Below are 18,264 nucleotides of genomic sequence, written 5' to 3' on the forward strand. Positions count from 1 at the left end.
TGACAGAAAAAGTAGTTCAATATGCAGTAATGCTACATAGTAATTACTGTATTTACACATTTAGCACCAAAATATCATGATATATTGGAAACATTGACTACAAAAATTCATTGGATAATCCAGAACATTGGATAAGTGAATGTTGGATAAGTGAGACTCTACTATAATCCTGAGGTTGGAAGAGACCCCAAAGTCCATCTAATTGAGCCTCCTTCTTCCAACGACAGTAGAGTCTCACTTATCCAACATAAACGGGCCAGCAGAACCTTGGATAAGCGAATATGTTGGATAATAAGGAGGGATTAAGGAAAAGCCTATTAAACATCAAATTAGGTTATGATTTTACAAATGAAGCACCAAAACTTCATGTTACACAACAAATTTGACAGAAAAAGTAGTTCAATACGCAGTAATGCTATGTAGTAATTACTGTATTTACGAATTTAGCACCAAAATATCACGATATATTGAAAACATTCACTACAAAAATGCCTTGGATAATCCAGAACGTTGGATAAGCGAGTGTTGGATAAGTGAGACTCTATTGTATTATTATTATACATGAAAAGGACAGTATAGTAGTTGGAAAAACTCAAGACCAATGGTACAGTATCTCTATAATCTGGATACTAGTTTTCTGAAAACAAAGGCAATCTCTTTGCAACAACATTACTCATGCAAACACATTGTCTTGTTTGCAAGATATTATTCGTCGTCGTCGTAGTATTAACAACAATCATTTGTTTACAATAATGTTTCCGGAAAGCGATATAGTTTAATTGACACAAATCCAGTTCTCAGTTGGAAGCTTTCTAAGTGAAAACAAAAAAAGGTTATTATTCCCTTTCATGTGTTATTCATATAAAACAATCTACTCAGGTTGGAATCCCAGCACCGCAAGGTGTTATCAATTATTAATCGCCTCATAATGGTAACCAAGTGACCTTTACATTTCCCACCCGTTGCTTTTTAAAAATGCAAAGTCCAAACTCTTTGGAAAACTACTTCTTGCAATTGCAGAGTCATATGATTCCAAGCACTAATTCGAAGATAAATTCAAGGCTTTTCACTGCAAGGATTTAAATAGCTATTTGATAGAAACGCAAAGGTTACAAATTTTTCCGGAGACCGAAAAGAACAGGGTTGGAATCCTTGCAAAGGTAACCAAACCCAGCTTGGGGAAGTCACACTCTCTCAGCCTCGGATACAGAAAGGCGATTGGCAAACCTCCGCCAAACAAACTTTGCCCAGAAAACGCCAAAGAGAGAAGTAAGTCACCGTAACTCAAAGAGTCAACACAGAACAGGTACACTTCCACCCAGATGATTTAACTATTAACTACCGTATATACTCGAGTATAAGCTGACAAGAATATAAGCTGAGTTGTGTTTTCTCTTTTGCCATAAGGGAAGACACAACCTGATCCCTCCCAACAGATGGTCATCCAGTTATAGATACGATAGATAGATAGACTATATTTTGTGATATAACTATCATGGAATCATAGTGTTGGAAGGGGCCTCTAAAGGCCATCTAGTCCAACCCCTTTTGCAATAAGGGAAGACACAACCTGATCCCTCCCAACAGATGGCCATCCAGCCATACATTTGATACATAGAGGAACTATATGTCTATCATGCAATCATTACATTGGAAGGGGCCGCCAAAGGTGATCCGTTCCAACCCCTTCCTGCTATAAGGAACAATCTGATCCCTCCTGACAGATGGCCATCCAGCCATAGATAGATAGATAGATAGATAGACAGACACTATATTCTATATCTATCATGCAGTCATTGCTTTGGAAGGGATCTCCAAAGACCATCCAGTCCAACCCCTTCCTGCCATAATGGAAGACACAATCTGAGCCCTCCCAACAGATGGCCATACAGACATAGATATGATAGAGATAGATATATTATATACACTATGTTCTGAAATATACCGTATATACTCGAGTATAAGCCGACCCGAATATAAGCCGAGGCACCTAATTTTACCACCAAAAAAACTGGGAAAACATTGACTCCAGTATAAGCCGAGGGTGGTAAATTTCAGAAATAAAAATAGATACCCATAAAATTACATTAATTGAGGCATCGGTAGGTTAAATGTTTTTGAATATTTACATCAAGCTCAGATTTAAGATAAGACTGTCCAACTCTGATCCAATCATGATTCTCATCTTCTTCAATGTCAATGTGCTTATGTATCCTTTTAATAATAATTGAGTAAAATAATACATGTAATAATAATAATAAATACAGGAAAATAATACATGTAGTAATAAATAGAGTAAAATAATATACAGTAGAGTCTCACTTATCCAAGCCTCGCTTATCCAAGGTTCTGGATTATCCAAGCCATTTTTGTAGTCAATGTTTTCAATATATCGTGATATTTTGGTGCTATAAATTCGTAAATGCAGTAATTACTACATAGCAACAACAACAACTCTTTATTGATTAGTCAATTTTGACCATATCAAAACATAGCATTAATGTGTATTGAACGACTTTTTCTGTCAAATTTGTTGTATAACATGATGTTTTGGTGCTTAATTTGTAAAATCATAACCTAATTTGATGTTTCATAGGCTTTTCCTTAATCCCTCCTTATTATCCAAGATACTCACTTATCCAAGCTTCTGCCGGCCCATTTAGCTTGAATAAGTGAGGCTCTACTGTAATAATAATAAGATCAGAGTGAAATAATAAATGTATTATTAATAATTAAAAAAATAGAGTAAAATAAATAATAGTAGCAACAATAATAGAGAAAAATAATAAATGTAATAATACCAATAATAGAGAAAAATATTAAATGTAATAAAACCAATAATAATAGAGAAAAATAATAAATGTACCGTATATTCTCGGGTATAAGCTGACCCAAATATAAGCCAACCAGGACTCTCACCCGAGTATAAGCCAAAGGGGGCTTTTTTAGTCTTATTTTATTTTCCTATATTTACTATTATTACATGTATTGTTTTACTATTAGAAGGCTACATAAGCACATTTACATTGAAAAAGATGAGAAGAATGATTTGGTCAGAGTTGGACAGTCTTATCTTAAATTTGAGCTTGATGTAAAGATTCAAAAACATTTAACCTACTGATGCCTCAATTAATGTAATTTTATTGGTATCTGTTTTTATTTCTGAAATTTACCACCCTCGGCTTATACCGGAGTCAATGTTTTCCCAGTTTTTTTGTGGTAAAATTAGGTGCCTGGCTTATATTCGGGTTGGCTTATGTATCCTTTTAATAATAATAGAGTAAAATAATACATGTAGTAATAATAATAATAATAATAATAATAATAATAATAATAATAATAATAATAATAAATACAGGAAAATAATAATGTAATAATAAATAGAGTAAAATAATAAATATAATAATAATAATAATAATAATAATGAGATCAGAGTGGAATAATAAATTTATTAATAATAATAATAATAATAATAAATGTAAAAGTAGAGTAAAATAAATGTAATAGTAGCAACAATAATAGAGAAAAATAATAAATGTAATAATACCAATAATAATAGAGAAAAATAATAAATGTACCGTATATTCTCGAGTATAAGCTGACCCAAATATAAGCCAACCACGACCCTCACCCGAGTATAAGCCGAGGGGGGCTTTTTCAGACTTAAAAAATGGGCTGAAAAACTAGGCTTATACTCAAGTATATACAGTAATTATGTATGGAATCATCGCGTTGGGACCTCCAAAGGCCATGCAGTCCAACTCCCTTTTGCCATAAGGGAAAACACAATCTGATCCCTCCAGACAGATGGCTATTTCTCCTCTGTAAAACTACAACTCCCATTATTCCAAGGCATTGAGCCCTGGAAGTGGAGATTCACCTGAGAAAAGACCTGGATGCAAAGTCTCTTTTTTCTTTACCTGCACAAACTCCATCCTTTCTTCTGCAGCAGACAGAGGGTCCCTTACTTTGCGCATTGAAGCATTGCTTGCGCATACACACAGCGCATGAAGCATTTCTTCCAGCTGACAGGTGAGCAAAGAAAGGCTTTACCTGCTGGAAGCCGGCCCGCCTCCTTCCGAGCCCATCATGTGACGGGTTTATCTTTAACTCGACTTTTTTCCAGGAAGGGAGCAAAGCAGGAGTTTCCCCCAAAGAGATAAATCCCCCAAAAGCCAGGCATTGCAACACATCAGGCCTTAATTCCTGGAATTTACAGGCAAGAAAGATGCAAGGGATCAAGTTTGGATGAGATACCCTGTTTCCCCTAAAATAAGACATCCCTAGAAAATAAGACCTAGTAGAGGTTTTACTGAATTGCTAAATATAAGGCCTCCCCCGAAAGTAAGACCTAGCAAAGTTTTTGTTTGGAAGCATGCCTGCCAAACAGAACACCAGATCATACAGGTTTGGAAAATGTATGTACCATAGATTGTTGTACATGGAAATAATGGTAGTAACAAGAAATTCTTGATGGGATTCATAGTTTGTCTGGTAATGCTGGTTTGTGATGACGACTCCTGTACAGTATATAATAAATGTTCATTTTTTTTGTTCAACAATAAATGTGAATTCTTCTTCATGGAAAAATAAGACATCCCCTGAAAATAAGACCTAGAGCATCTTTGGGAGCAAAAACTAATATAAGACACTGTCTTATTTTCGGGGAAACACGGTAGCAGTTTCGCCTCTGCACTGTACAGCCAATGCGCAATTCAATGCACACCTGGGAGATGTAGTTTTGCAAGACTTTCTCTGCCAAAAAGTGCAGATGATGACTCCCAGGATTACATAGCATTGCGCCAGGACAGTTCAAACAAATTTTCGGAATATTTTGCTCTATAGATGGATTATAAACAGACTTTGATTGGCACTCAGTCAGGAAGATTTGGGGCTGTGGGCTCCTGCATTCCCAGTGGGTCAGACCGGATGACCTTTAGGGATCCTTTCGGAAAAGACTGCTTGAGTCATCCAATTCAACCACCATAATAATAATAATAATAATAATAATAATAATAATAATAATAATAATAATAATTTTATTTTTATACCCCGCCTCCATCTCCCCGGTGGGACTCGGGGCGGCCAAAGCCCAGACAAATACAATAACAAACATAAAATTATATCAAATAACAGAAACCGCGTGCAAATAAAATTAAAATTAACATAAAAGTAAAATGTCAAACATTAGTAAAACACAAGTTATAACACGGCACTAGAATCATAAAAATAAACTGGGCAAAAGTGCGCTGAGTGGGTTCCTTTTGCCCTAAAGGAAGGCACCATCAAAGCCCTCCTGACAGATGGCCATCCAGTCATAGATATGATAGACATATTCACTATCAAAGCCCTCCTGACAGATGGCCATCCAGCCATAGATATGATAGACATATTTACCATCAAAGCCCTCCCGACAGATGGCCATCCAGCCATAGATATGATAGACATATTTACCATCAAAGCCCTCCCGACAGATGGCCATCCAACTGTAAATACGATAGATAGACGTAGACACCATCAAAGCCCTCCTGACAGATGGCCATACAATCATAAATATGATAAATAGATGTAGACACTATCAAAGCCCTCCCAACAGATGGCCATCCAGCCATAGATATGATAGACGTAGACACTATCAAAGCCCTCCCGACAGATGGCCATCCAACTGTAGATATGATAGATAGACATAGACACCATCAAAGCCCTCCCGACAGATGGCCATTCAGCCATAGATATGATAGATAGACGTAACCATCAAAGCCCTCCTGACAGATGGCCATCCAGCCATAGATATGATAGATAGATGTAGACACCATTAAAGCCCTCCCAAAAGATGGCCATCCAGCCATACCATGTTTCCCCGAAAATAAGACAGTGTCTTATATTAATTTTTGCTCCCAAGAATGTGCTAGGTCTTATTTTCAGTGGATGTCTTATTTTTCCATGAAAAAGAATTCACATTTATTGTTGAACAAAAAATGAACATTTATTATATACTGTACAGTAGTTGTCATCACAAACCAGCATAACCAGACAAACTGTGAATCCTATCAAGAATTTCTTATTACTACCACTATTTCCATGTACAACTGGTATGTACATTTACCAATCCTGCATGCTCTGGTGTTCCGTTTGGCAGGCGCTGGGCATGCTTCCAAACAAAAACTTTGCTAGGTCTTACTTTCAGGGGAGGCCTTATATTTAGCAATTCAGCAAAACTTCTACTAGGTCTTATTTTTCGGGGATGTCTTATTTTCGGGGAAACAGGGTAGATATGATAGATAGATGATAGATAGATGATAGATAGATAGATAGATAGATAGATAGATAGATAGATAGATAGATAGATACACTATATCTGCCATAGACACCATCCAAGGCCTCCTAACAGATGGCCATCCAGCCATAGATACACTAGATGGATAGATAGATAGATAGATAGATAGATAGATAGACTATATTCTGTGATATACCTATCATGGAATCATCGTATTGGAAGGTAATCTAATCCAACCCTTTTCTGCCATAAGGGAAGACACAATCTGATCCCTCCCAAAAGATGGCCATCCAGCCATACACACAACAGATAGATAGATAGATAGATAGATAGATAGATAGATAGATAGATAGATAGATAGAGATAGATTATATCTTGTGACATATCTATGATGCAATGCTAATGTTGGAAGGGACCTCCAAAAGCCATCTAGTCCAACTCCCATCTGCCATAAGGGAAGACACAATCTGATCCCTCCCAAAAGATGGCCACTCATCGTACAATAGATAGATATATTGGATACACTATATCAGGGGTCCCCAAACTAAGGCCCGGGGGCCGGATGCGGCCCATCGAAGCTATTTATCCGGCCCCCACAGCACAAGGGCAGAAGGGGGTTGGGATAAATGACCCAAGGGGTCTCTTCTTCTCTTACAACCCTTATTATTATTATTATTATTATTATTATTATTATTATTATTATTATTAACATTGATTCTGGGTGGCCATCTGTCAGGGGTGCTTTGTTTGTGCTTTCGGTGCACAAAAGCAGAAGGGGATTGGACTAAATGGCACAAGGGGTCTCTTCTAACCCTCTTTATTATTATTATTATTATTATTATTATTATTATTATTGATTCTGGGTGGCCATCTGTCAGGGGTGCTTTGCTTGTGCTTTCGGTGCACAAAGGCAGAAGGGGATTGGACTAAATGGCACAAGGGGTCACTTCCAACCCTCTTTATTATTATTGTTATTATTATTATTATTGATTCTGGGTGGCCATCTGTCAGGGGTGCTTTGTTTGTGCTTTCGGTGCACAAAAGCAGAAGGGGATTGGACTAAATGGCCCAAAGGGTCTCTTCCAACCCTCTTTATTATTATTATTATTATTATTATTATTATTATTATTATTATTAACATTGATTCTGGGTGGCCATCTGTCAGGGGTGCTTTGCTTGTGCTTTCGGTGCACAAAGGCAGAGGGGGATTGGACTCAATGGCCCAAAGGGTCTCTTCCAACCCTCTTTATTATTATTATTATTATTATTATTATTATTATTATTATTATTATAGATTCTGGGTGGCCATCTGTCAGGGGTGCTTTGCTTGTGCTTTCGGTGCACAAAGGCAGAAGGGGGTTGGACTCAATGGCCCAAAGGGTCTCTTCCAACCCTCTTTATTATTATTATTATTATTATTATTATTATTATTATTATTATTATTATTATAGATTCTGGGTGGCCATCTGTCAGGGGTGCTTTGCTTGTGCTTTCGGTGCACAAAGGCAGAGGGGGATTGGACTCAATGGCCCAAAGGGTCTCTTCCAACCCTCTTTTTTATTGTTGTTGTTGTTGTTGTTATTTATTATTGCTCGGTGGCCAACTATAGTTCGGCCCTCCAACGGTCCGAAGGATCGTGAACAGGCCCCCTTTTTTAAAAGTTTGGGGACCCCTGCACTATATTCTGTGATAAATCTATCATGCAATCAGTGTTGGGCCCCTCAAAGGCCATCCAGTCCAACCATTTTCAGCCACAATCTGACTTAAAGGGCCCAGACTGGTGACAAAAGCTGTGCTATTGAATGTATGCACAATGCTATTTGCTGACTCCGAACCCTTCCTCTATCTGGGATTAGTGGTGGAAATCCCGCAGCGTCAGAGACAGGACTTGGGAGAAATGCCTGATTTATTGACACGCTATCAGCTGCTTGGAAGTGACTGGTTTTGCTGAGAATTTGGGATCGTCATCAGTACGTTAGTGGGATAAAATGGGCTGATCTTCGGTAGCGCATATGCTTTTTATGCACACAATTGGCTTCCTTCCCCATCACATCCCAGTTTGCAATTTCCTTGCAACTTGGGCTGTGACTCAATCTTGGGCTGATGGAAAAATAGGTCACTGGTGCATCTATACTATGTATTAAATGCAGTTTGATACCACTTTAACTGCCATGGCTCAACACTATGTAACCTGAAAGCCATGTGCCATAGCAACATGCTATGCCAATTTTATATACATATATATAGATATAATTTATAATAATTTATAAATATATAATGTATTGCATATACTGTACATATAATATTATGCTAATAATAATACAATATAATAATATTAATTATATATTATATATTAAATGTAATATTACTAATAATATTACCGTATAATGATATAGTACAATATAGTAATTTAATGCTTATATTGTGCTATGCTAATAATATATTGTATGTACATTGGTGCAATGCTATGTAATATTGGGAGTTGGGTGCATCTATACTACAGAACTGATGCAGTTTGATACCACTTTAACTGCAATGGTGCAATGCTATGTAATATTGGGAGTTGGGTGCATCTATACTACAGAACTGATGCAGTTTGATACCACTTTAACTGCAATGGTGCAATGCTATGTAATATTGGGAGTTGGGTGCATCTATACTACAGAACTGATGCAGTTTGATACCACTTTAACTGCAATGGCTCAACGCTATGTAATACTGGGAATTGGGTGCATCTATACTACAGAACTGATGCAGTTTGATACCACTTTAACTGCAATGGCTCAACGCTATGTAACCTGAAAGCCATGTGCCATAGCAACATGCTATGCCAATTTTATATACATATATATAGATATAATTTATAATAATTTATAAATATATAATATATTGCATATACTGTACATATAATATTATGCTAATAATAATACAATATAATAATATTAATTATATATTATATATTAAATGTAATATTACTAATAATATTACCGTATAATGATATAGTACAATATAGTAATTTAATGCTTATATTGTGCTATGCTAATAATATATTGTATGTACATTTGATTTGTAAGCCGCCCTGAGCGGGATATAAATGTAGTAAATAAATAAATTAATAATAATAATATTGGGAGTTGGGTGCATCTATACTATGTAATAAATGCAGTTTGATACCACTTTAAGTGCCATGGCTCAACGCTATGTAATATTGGGAGTTGGGTGCATCTATACTACAGAATTAATGCAGTTTGATACCACTTTAACTGCAATGGCTCAACGCTATGTAACCTGAGAGCCATGTGCCATAGCAACATGCTATGCCAATTTTATATACATATATATAATTTATAATAATTTATAAATATATAATATATTGTATATACTGTAACATATAATATTGATAATATTATAATGTAATACAATATTATGCTAATAATAATGCAAAATAATATTAATAATATATTATATATTAAATGTAATACTGTGTTACTAATATATTGTATATACATATAATATTGATAATAATATTATAATGTAATGCAATATTATACCAATAATAATACAAAATAATATTAATGATATATTATATATTAAATGTAATATTACTAATAATATTACCCTATAATGATATAGTACAATATAGTAATTTAATGCTTATATTGTGCTATGCTAATAATATATTGTATGTACATTTGATTTGTAAGTCGCTCTGAGCAAGATATAAATGTAGTAAATAAATAAATTAATAATAATAATATTGGGAGTTGGGTGCCTCTATACTACAGAATTGATGAAGTTTGATACCACTTTAACTGCAATGGCTCAACGCTATGTAATATTGGGAATTGGTGCATCTATACTGCAGAATTGATGCAGTTTGATACCACTTTAACTGCAATGGCTCAATGATATGTAATATTGGGAGTTGGATACATCTATACTACAGAATTGATGCAGTTTGATATCACTTTAATTGCCATGGCTTAACACTATGTAATATTGGGAGTTGGGTGCATCTATACTACAGAATTAATGCAGTTTGATATCACTTTAACTGCCATGGCTCAACACTATGTAATATTGGGAGTTGGGTGCATCTATACTACACAATTGATGCAGTTTGATACCACTTTAACTGCAATGGCTCAATGATATGTAGTATTGGGAGTTGGATACATCTATACTACAGAATTGATGCAGTTTGATACCACTTTAATTGCCATGGCGCAATGCTATGTAATATTGGGAGTTGGGTGCATCTATACTACAGAATTGATGCAGTTTGATACCACTTTAACTGCAATGGCTCAACGCTATGTAATATTGGGAGTTGGGTGCATCTATACTACAGAATTGATGCAGTTTGATACCACTTTAACTGCAATGGCTCAACACTATGTAATATTGGGAGTTGGGTGCACCTATACTACACAATTGATGCAGTTTGATACCACTTTAACTGCAATGGCTCAACACTATGTAATATTGGGAGTTGGGTGCATCTATACTACAGAATTGATGCAGTTTGATACCACTTTAACTGCAATGGCTCAACACTATCTAATATTGGGAGTTGGGTGCATCTATACTACAGAATTGATGCAGTTTGATACCACTTTAACTGCCATGGCTCAACACTATGTAATATTGGGAGTTGGGTGCATCTATACTACAGAATTGATGCAGTTTGATACCACTTTAACTGCCATGGCTCAACACTATCTAATATTGGGAGTTGGGTGCATCTATACTACAGAATTGATGCAGTTTGATACCACTTTAACTGCCATGGCTCAACACTATCTAATATTGGGAGTTGGGTGCATCTATACTACAGAATTGATGCAGTTTGATACCACTTTAACTGCAATGACTCAACGCTATATGGCCCAAAACTATGTCTTTGCTTTTGCTTTTTTTAAATGCTCCCATTAGAAAATGCATAGTGATGTGGGTGAACTACAATTCCCAAAAATCTTGGGTCAACCCTCCCAAAACTCCCCCAGTATTCCCAGTTGGCCATACTGGGTCTGTGTACCAAATTGTGTCCAGATTCATCATTTACTGGGTCCGGTGTTCTCTGGATAACGGTGAACTACAACTCCCGGATGCCAAATTCAGAGAACGCCGAACCCATCTGATGATGGATCTGGACCAAACTTGACACACCAATATGGCCAACTGGGAATACTGGTGGACTTGGGAGGTAATTGAGCTTTATCTCTGGGAGTTATAGTTCACCTGTGTTTTAGCGTATTGTTATTGCTTGTTGTTTATACTGTTTTAATTGTTTTTAATTTGCTTTTTGTTTTGTATTGTTATATTGTGTGTTGAGGCCTTGGCCTTTGTAAGCCGCATCGAGTCCTTCAGGAGATGTTAGCGGGGTACAAATAAAGTTTAATAATAATAATAATAATAATAATTATTATTATTATTATTATTATTATTCCGTGAGCCCTCTGAATCCCACCAATGACAGATCTGGACCAAACTTGGCCACAAGCACAACACGGCCAACTTGGGGTGACTGACCTTGGCATCAGAGAGTTATAGTTCACCCGTATTCAGAGAACACTGAACCCAGCAAGTGATGGATATGGACCAAACTTGGCACACAGACCCAACAATGCCAACTGTGAATCCTGGCAGGATTTTCAGGAAAATTGCCCTGGGAGTCTGGGACTTGTAGTTCACCTTTATCCAGAGAACTCTGAACCCAGCAGATGATGGATCTGGACCACATTTGGCACACAGACCCAACATGGTCTGGGTGCCTAACCCTAACAAATGCGGTCATTGCTAATAGTCAACACGGATTTACCAAAAACAAGTCATGCCAGACTCATCTGATCTCTTTTTTCGATAGAGTTACGAGTTGGGTCGATACAGGGAATGCTGTGGATGTAGCGTACCTGGATTTCAGTAAGGCCTTCGACAAAGTCCCCCACGACCTTCTGGCAAACAAACTAGTAAAATGTGGGCTAGACAAAACTACGGTTAGGTGGATCTGTAATTGGCTAAGCGAACGAACCCAAAGGGTGATTCTCACCAATGCGTCGTCTTCATCATGGAAAGAAGTGACAAGTGGAGTGCCACAAGCAGGGCTCCGTCCTGGGCCCGGTTCTGTTCAACATCTTTATTAACGACTTAGACGAAGGGTTAGAAGGCACGATCATCAAGTTTGCAGACGACACCAAACTGGGAGGGAGAGCCAACACTCCAGAAGACAGGAGCAGAATTCAAAACGATCTTGACAGACTAGAGAGATGATTGGCCGAAACTCACAAAATGAAGTTCAACAGGGACAAATGCAAGAGACTTCACTTCGGCAGAAAAAATGGAAATCAAAGATACAGAATGGGGGACGATGCCTGGCTTGACAGCAGTGTGTGCGAAAAAGACCTTGGAGTCCTCGTGGGGAGGAAGGGGGAACATGAGCCAGGAATGTGATGCGGCAGCTAAAAAAGCCAATGGGATTCTGTCCTGCATCAAGAGGGGAATAGCGTCTAGATCCAGGGAAGTCCTGCTCCCCCTTATTCTATTCTGCCTTGGTCAGACCACGTTACCTGGAATCACACTGTGTCCAATTCTGGGCACCACAGTTGAAGGGAGATGTTGACAAGCTGGAAAGCGTCCAGAGGAGGGCGACTAAAATGATGAAGGGTCTGGAGAACAAGCCCTATGAGGAGCGGCTTAAAGAGCTGGGCATGTTTAGCCTGCAGAAGAGAAGGCTGAGAGGAGACATGATGAGGGCCATGTACAAATACGTGAAGGGAAGTCATAGGGAAGAGGGAGGGAGCTTGTTTTCTGCTGCCCTGGAGACTAGGACACGGAACAATGGCTTCAAACTACAGGAGAGGAGATTCCACCTGAACATCAGGAAGAACTTCCTCACTGTGAGAAGGGCTGTTCAGCAGTGGAACTCTCTCCCCCGGGCCGCGGTGGAGGCTCCTTCTTTGGAGGCTTTTAAGCAGAGGCTGGATGGCCATCTGTCGGGGGTGCTTTGAATGCGATTTCCTGCTTCTTGGCAGAATGGGGTTGGACTGGATGGCCCATGTGGTCTCTTCCAACTCCAATTCCAATTCTATGATTCTATGATTCTATGGCCAACTGGGAATACTGGGGGAGTTTTGGGAGGGTTGACCCAAGATTTTTGGGAATTGTAGTTCACTCACATCCTTATGCATTTTCTAATAGGAGCATTCATAACAAAAACCAAAGTAAAGACTGAGTTATTTTCTAAGACATGGTCTAACATATGACCAAAACGATATTACAGTAGAGTCTCACTTATCCAACATAAATGGGCCGGCAGAACGTTGGATAAGCGAATATGTTGGATAATAAGGAGGGGTTAAGGAAAAGCCTATTAAACATCAAATTAGGTTCTGATTTTACAAATTAAGCACCAAAACATCACGTTAGACAACAAATTTGACAGAAAACGTAGTTCAATATGCAGTAATGCTACATAGTAATTACTGTATTTACACATTTAGCACCAAAATATCATGATATATTGGAAACATTGACTACAAAAATTCATTGGATAATCCAGAACATTGGATAAGTGAATGTTGGATAAGTGAGACTCTACTATAATCCTGAGGTTGGAAGAGACCCCAAAGTCCATCTAATTGAGCCTCCTTCTTCCAACGACAGTAGAGTCTCACTTATCCAACATAAACGGGCCAGCAGAACCTTGGATAAGCGAATATGTTGGATAATAAGGAGGGATTAAGGAAAAGCCTATTAAACATCAAATTAGGTTATGATTTTACAAATGAAGCACCAAAACTTCATGTTACACAACAAATTTGACAGAAAAAGTAGTTCAATACGCAGTAATGTTATGTTGTAATTACTGTATTTACGAATTTAGCACCAAAATATCACGATATATTGAAAACATTCACTACAAAAATGCCTTGGATAATCCAGAATGTTGGATAAGCGAGTCTTGGATAAGTGAGACTCTACTGTACTAACATCCCGAAACAAACAATGCCTTTTTCAAGTAACATGGGCATCACCAGGAAATACAGAAATATATACAAGAATATATTTCTATTGCTGGAATATGTATATATAAACTTCATTATAGAAGATGTAAAGGGAATAATTTTCCAATGGAAGCTGTGTGTGTGTGTATTCCAGCATTATAAATTTAAGACCCATGCAATGCAATTCAAACTGCATTATATGGGTCTATACATACTGACCACGTAATGTGGTTCTAAACTCCAGCACCTTGCCAGATTGGAAGCATTTGGGTAGATCACTTAAAAACTGAATTCTTGGTAAATTTTGTCCAAAGTTGATCTTAAAACTATAATTTCAAGAAAGAGAAGGAATGCAAGTTTAGTGCCCTTTCAAACTGCCAAGGGACTCTGGGAGTTGTAGTTTCCTAAGGTCTGTCCGGCAAAGAGAGCCTCAAGAAACTCTCAGGCTACAATAGCAGTTGTAAAGTGCTATGCTAATTTTAAATACATATGTATATATATATGCACACACACACACAATAATGTATAAATATATAATATATTGTATATACTTATAATATTTATAATAATACAGTAGAGTATTTGGCAGAAAAAGTAGTTCAATACGCAGTAATGCTATGTAGTAATTACTGGATTTACGAATTTAGCACCAAAATATCACGATGTATTGAGAACATTCACTACAAAAATGTGTTGGATAATCCAGAACGTTGGATAAGCAAGTGTTGGGTAAATGAGACTCTACTGTATATATTAAATGTAATATTACTAATAATATTACCATATAATGATATAGTACCATATACAGTAGAGTCTCACTTATCCAACATAAACGGGCCAGCAGAATGTTGGATAAGCGAATATGTTGGATAATAAGGAGGCATTAAGGAAAAGCCTAATAAACATCAAATTAGGTTATGATTTTACAAATGAAGCACCAAAACATCATGTTAGACAACACATTTGCCAGAAAAAGTAGTTCAATATGCAGTAATGTTATGTTGTAATTACTGTATTTATTAATTTAGCACCAAAATATCACGATATATTGAAAACATTGACTACAAAAATGCATTGGATAATCCAGAAAGTTGGATACGCGAGTGCTGGATAAGTGAGACTCTACTGTAATTTATTGCTTATATTGTGCTACCGTGTTTCCCCGAAAATAAGACAGTGTCTTATATTAATTTTTGCTTCCAAATATGCGCTAGGTCATATTTTCAGGGGATGTCTTATTTTTCCATGAAGAAGAATTCACATTTATTGTTGAACAAAAAATGAACATTTATTCTATACTGTACAGTAGTTGTCATCACAAACCAGCATAACCAGACAAACTGTGAATCCTGTCAAGAATTTCTTGTTACTACCAATATTCCTATATACAACACTTTATGGTACGTACATTTACCAATCCTGCATGTTCTGGTGTTCTGTTTGTTGGGCATGCTTCCAAACAAAAACTTTGCTAGGTCTTACTTTCGGGGGAGGCCTTATATTTAGCAATTCAGCAAAACCTCTACTAGGTCTTATTTTATGGGGATGTCTTATTTTAGAGGAAACAGGGTATGCTAATAATATATTGTATGTACATTTGATTTGTAAGCTGCCCTGAGTCCCCTTTGGAGTGAGAAGAGCGGGCTATAAATGTAGCAAATAAATAAATGAATAAATAAAGTGGCATCAAACCACATTAATTCTGTTCCTTAGTGGCACTATTGTGCATGCAGTGCATTAATGACAGAATTGAATGACCCAATTTATCGAAGAATGCATATCAGTTCTTTCCACAATCACCATCCACGTTGACCCAAATTCCTTGTCTCGCCTTGAGGAAGAGTTTTGCTGAATCCAAAAACTTTCCTGGTTGGAACTACTGGAGTGGTTACCGTCCGGTTACAATTACCGTCCGGTCAGCCTCACATCAATACCAGGCAAAATTCTGGAAAAGATCATTAAGGAAGTGGTCTGCGAACACTTAGAAACAAATGCGGTCATTGCTAATAGTCAACACGGATTTACCAAAAACAAGCCATGCCAGACTAATCTGATCTCTTTTTTCGATAGAGTTACGAGTTGGGTCGATACAGGGAATGCCGTAGATGTAGCCTACCTGGATTTCAGGAAGGCCTTCGACAAAGTCCCCCACGACCTTCTGGCAAGGAAACTAGTAAAATGTGGGCTAGACAAAACTACGGTTAGGTGGATCTGTAATTGGCTAAGCGAACGAACCCAAAGGGTGCTCACCAATGCGTCGTCTTCATCATGGAAAGAAGTGACAAGTGGAGTGCCACAAGCAGGGCTCCGTCCTGGGCCCGGTTCTGTTCAACATCTTTATTAACGACTTAGACGAAGGGTTAGAAGGCACGATCATCAAGTTTGCAGACGACACCAAACTGGGAGGGAGAGCCAACACTCCAGAAGACAGGAGCAGAATTCAAAACGATCTTGACAGACTAGAGAGATGATGGGCCGAAACTAACAAAATGAAGTTCAACAGGGACAAATGCAAGATACTTCACTTCGGCAGAAAAAATGGAAATCAAAGAGACAGAATGGGGGACGATGCCTGGCTTGACAGCAGTGTGTGCGAAAAAGACCTTGGAGTCCTCGTGGGGAGGAAGGGGAACATGAGCCAGGAATGTGATGCGGCAGCTAAAAAAGCCAATGGGATTCTGTCCTGCATCAATAGGGGAATAGCGTCAGGATCCAGGGAAGTCCTGCTCCCCCTTATTCTATTCTGCCTTGGTCAGACCACGTTACCTGGAATCACACTGTGTCCAATTTTGGGCACCACAGTTGAAGGGAGATGTTGACAAGCTGGAAAGCGTCCAGAGGAGGGCGACTAAAATGATCAAGGGTCTGGAGAACAAGCCCTATGAGGAGCGGCTTAAAGAGCTGGGCATGTTTAGCCTGCAGAAGAGAAGGCTGAGAGGAGACATGATAGCCATGGACAAATACGTGAAGGGAAGTCATAGGGAAGAGGGAGAAAGATTGTTTTCTGCTGCCCTGCAGACTAGGACACGGAACAATGGCTTCAAAATACAGGAAAGGAAGGAGATTCCACCTGAACATCAGGAAGAACTTCCTCACTGTGAGAAAGGCTGTTCACCAGTGGAACTCTCTGACGCAGACTGTGGTGGAGGCTCCTTCTTTGGAGGCTTTTAAGCAGAGGCTGGATGGCCATCTGTCGGGGGTGCTTTGAATGCGATTTCCTGCTTCTTGGCAGAATGGGGTTGGACTGGATGGCCCATGTGGTCTCTTCCAACTCTACTATTCTATGATTCTATGATTCTATGATTCTATGGTTTGCTCAATTTTTGTTTTTGCAAAAAAAGTTTCCAAAGCAAAGATATTGGTCAAAACTGATGCTAAAATAGAGTTTTGGTTGTTGTTTTTCTCCCCTTTCCCTTCCTGCTTTTGATGCTCCACTAGGTCACTTTCCTTCTGCTGAGAAAACGCAAAGAAAAAGAGAAAGAGAGAAGGGATTGGTGAGCTTCCTACCTTTGGAAACCTTTTTTGGAGGAAGGGAATCACGGTGATGCTCTCAGCTCATGCGCCGCTTGCAGGATGCGCTCTGCTCTGCCCGGCTTCTGGTGCACAAGGCAGATGGGAGGTGCAATGAAGAGGGGAAATGGCCTCAAAGAAAGGAAGCCCTTCCCATTAAAACAAGGAGGAGCCGGGGTGGGCTTGGCATTCCCAACACACAGAAATCCCAGTTGCAGAAACACACCGGCAGTGGGTTTTGCAAAACAGGATCATTGCGCACCAATATGGAACCACAACTAAGTTGAGAAAAGTCCGTTTTGGGGACTGTCCATTAAGATGAGCCAAAGGAGAAATAAAAGGCAGGTCTATTTATTTGAAAACCCAACACATCGCCACCTCAGGGCCCTTCTACACTGCCATATAACCCGGAATATCGAGGCAGACAATTTACCGTATATACGCAAATATAAGCCGACCCGGATATAAGCCGAG

At 38.3% G+C, this 18,264-nt stretch overlaps 1 protein-coding gene across 2 annotated transcripts in view; it reads right to left on the reverse strand.

The window, feature by feature from the left end:
- Positions 1–17,894, reverse strand: part of exoc3l2 (exocyst complex component 3 like 2) — a 57,458-nt gene extending 39,564 nt beyond the window's left edge. Inside the window, exon 1 of one of the 2 annotated variants that reach the window (XM_062962344.1) lies at positions 17,788–17,894. The gene's annotated coding sequence lies outside the window, so the exon portion shown is untranslated. Of the gene's footprint in view, positions 1–3,920; positions 4,060–17,787 lie in introns of those variants that run through there. The other variant, XM_062962343.1, reaches the window with a different exon arrangement.
- Between the last annotated feature and the right edge of the window lie 370 nt (positions 17,895–18,264).

The sequence above is a fragment of the Anolis carolinensis genome, unplaced genomic scaffold (assembly GCF_035594765.1).
Source record: "Anolis carolinensis isolate JA03-04 unplaced genomic scaffold, rAnoCar3.1.pri scaffold_10, whole genome shotgun sequence".
Taxonomy (NCBI): Eukaryota; Metazoa; Chordata; class Lepidosauria; order Squamata; family Dactyloidae; genus Anolis; species Anolis carolinensis.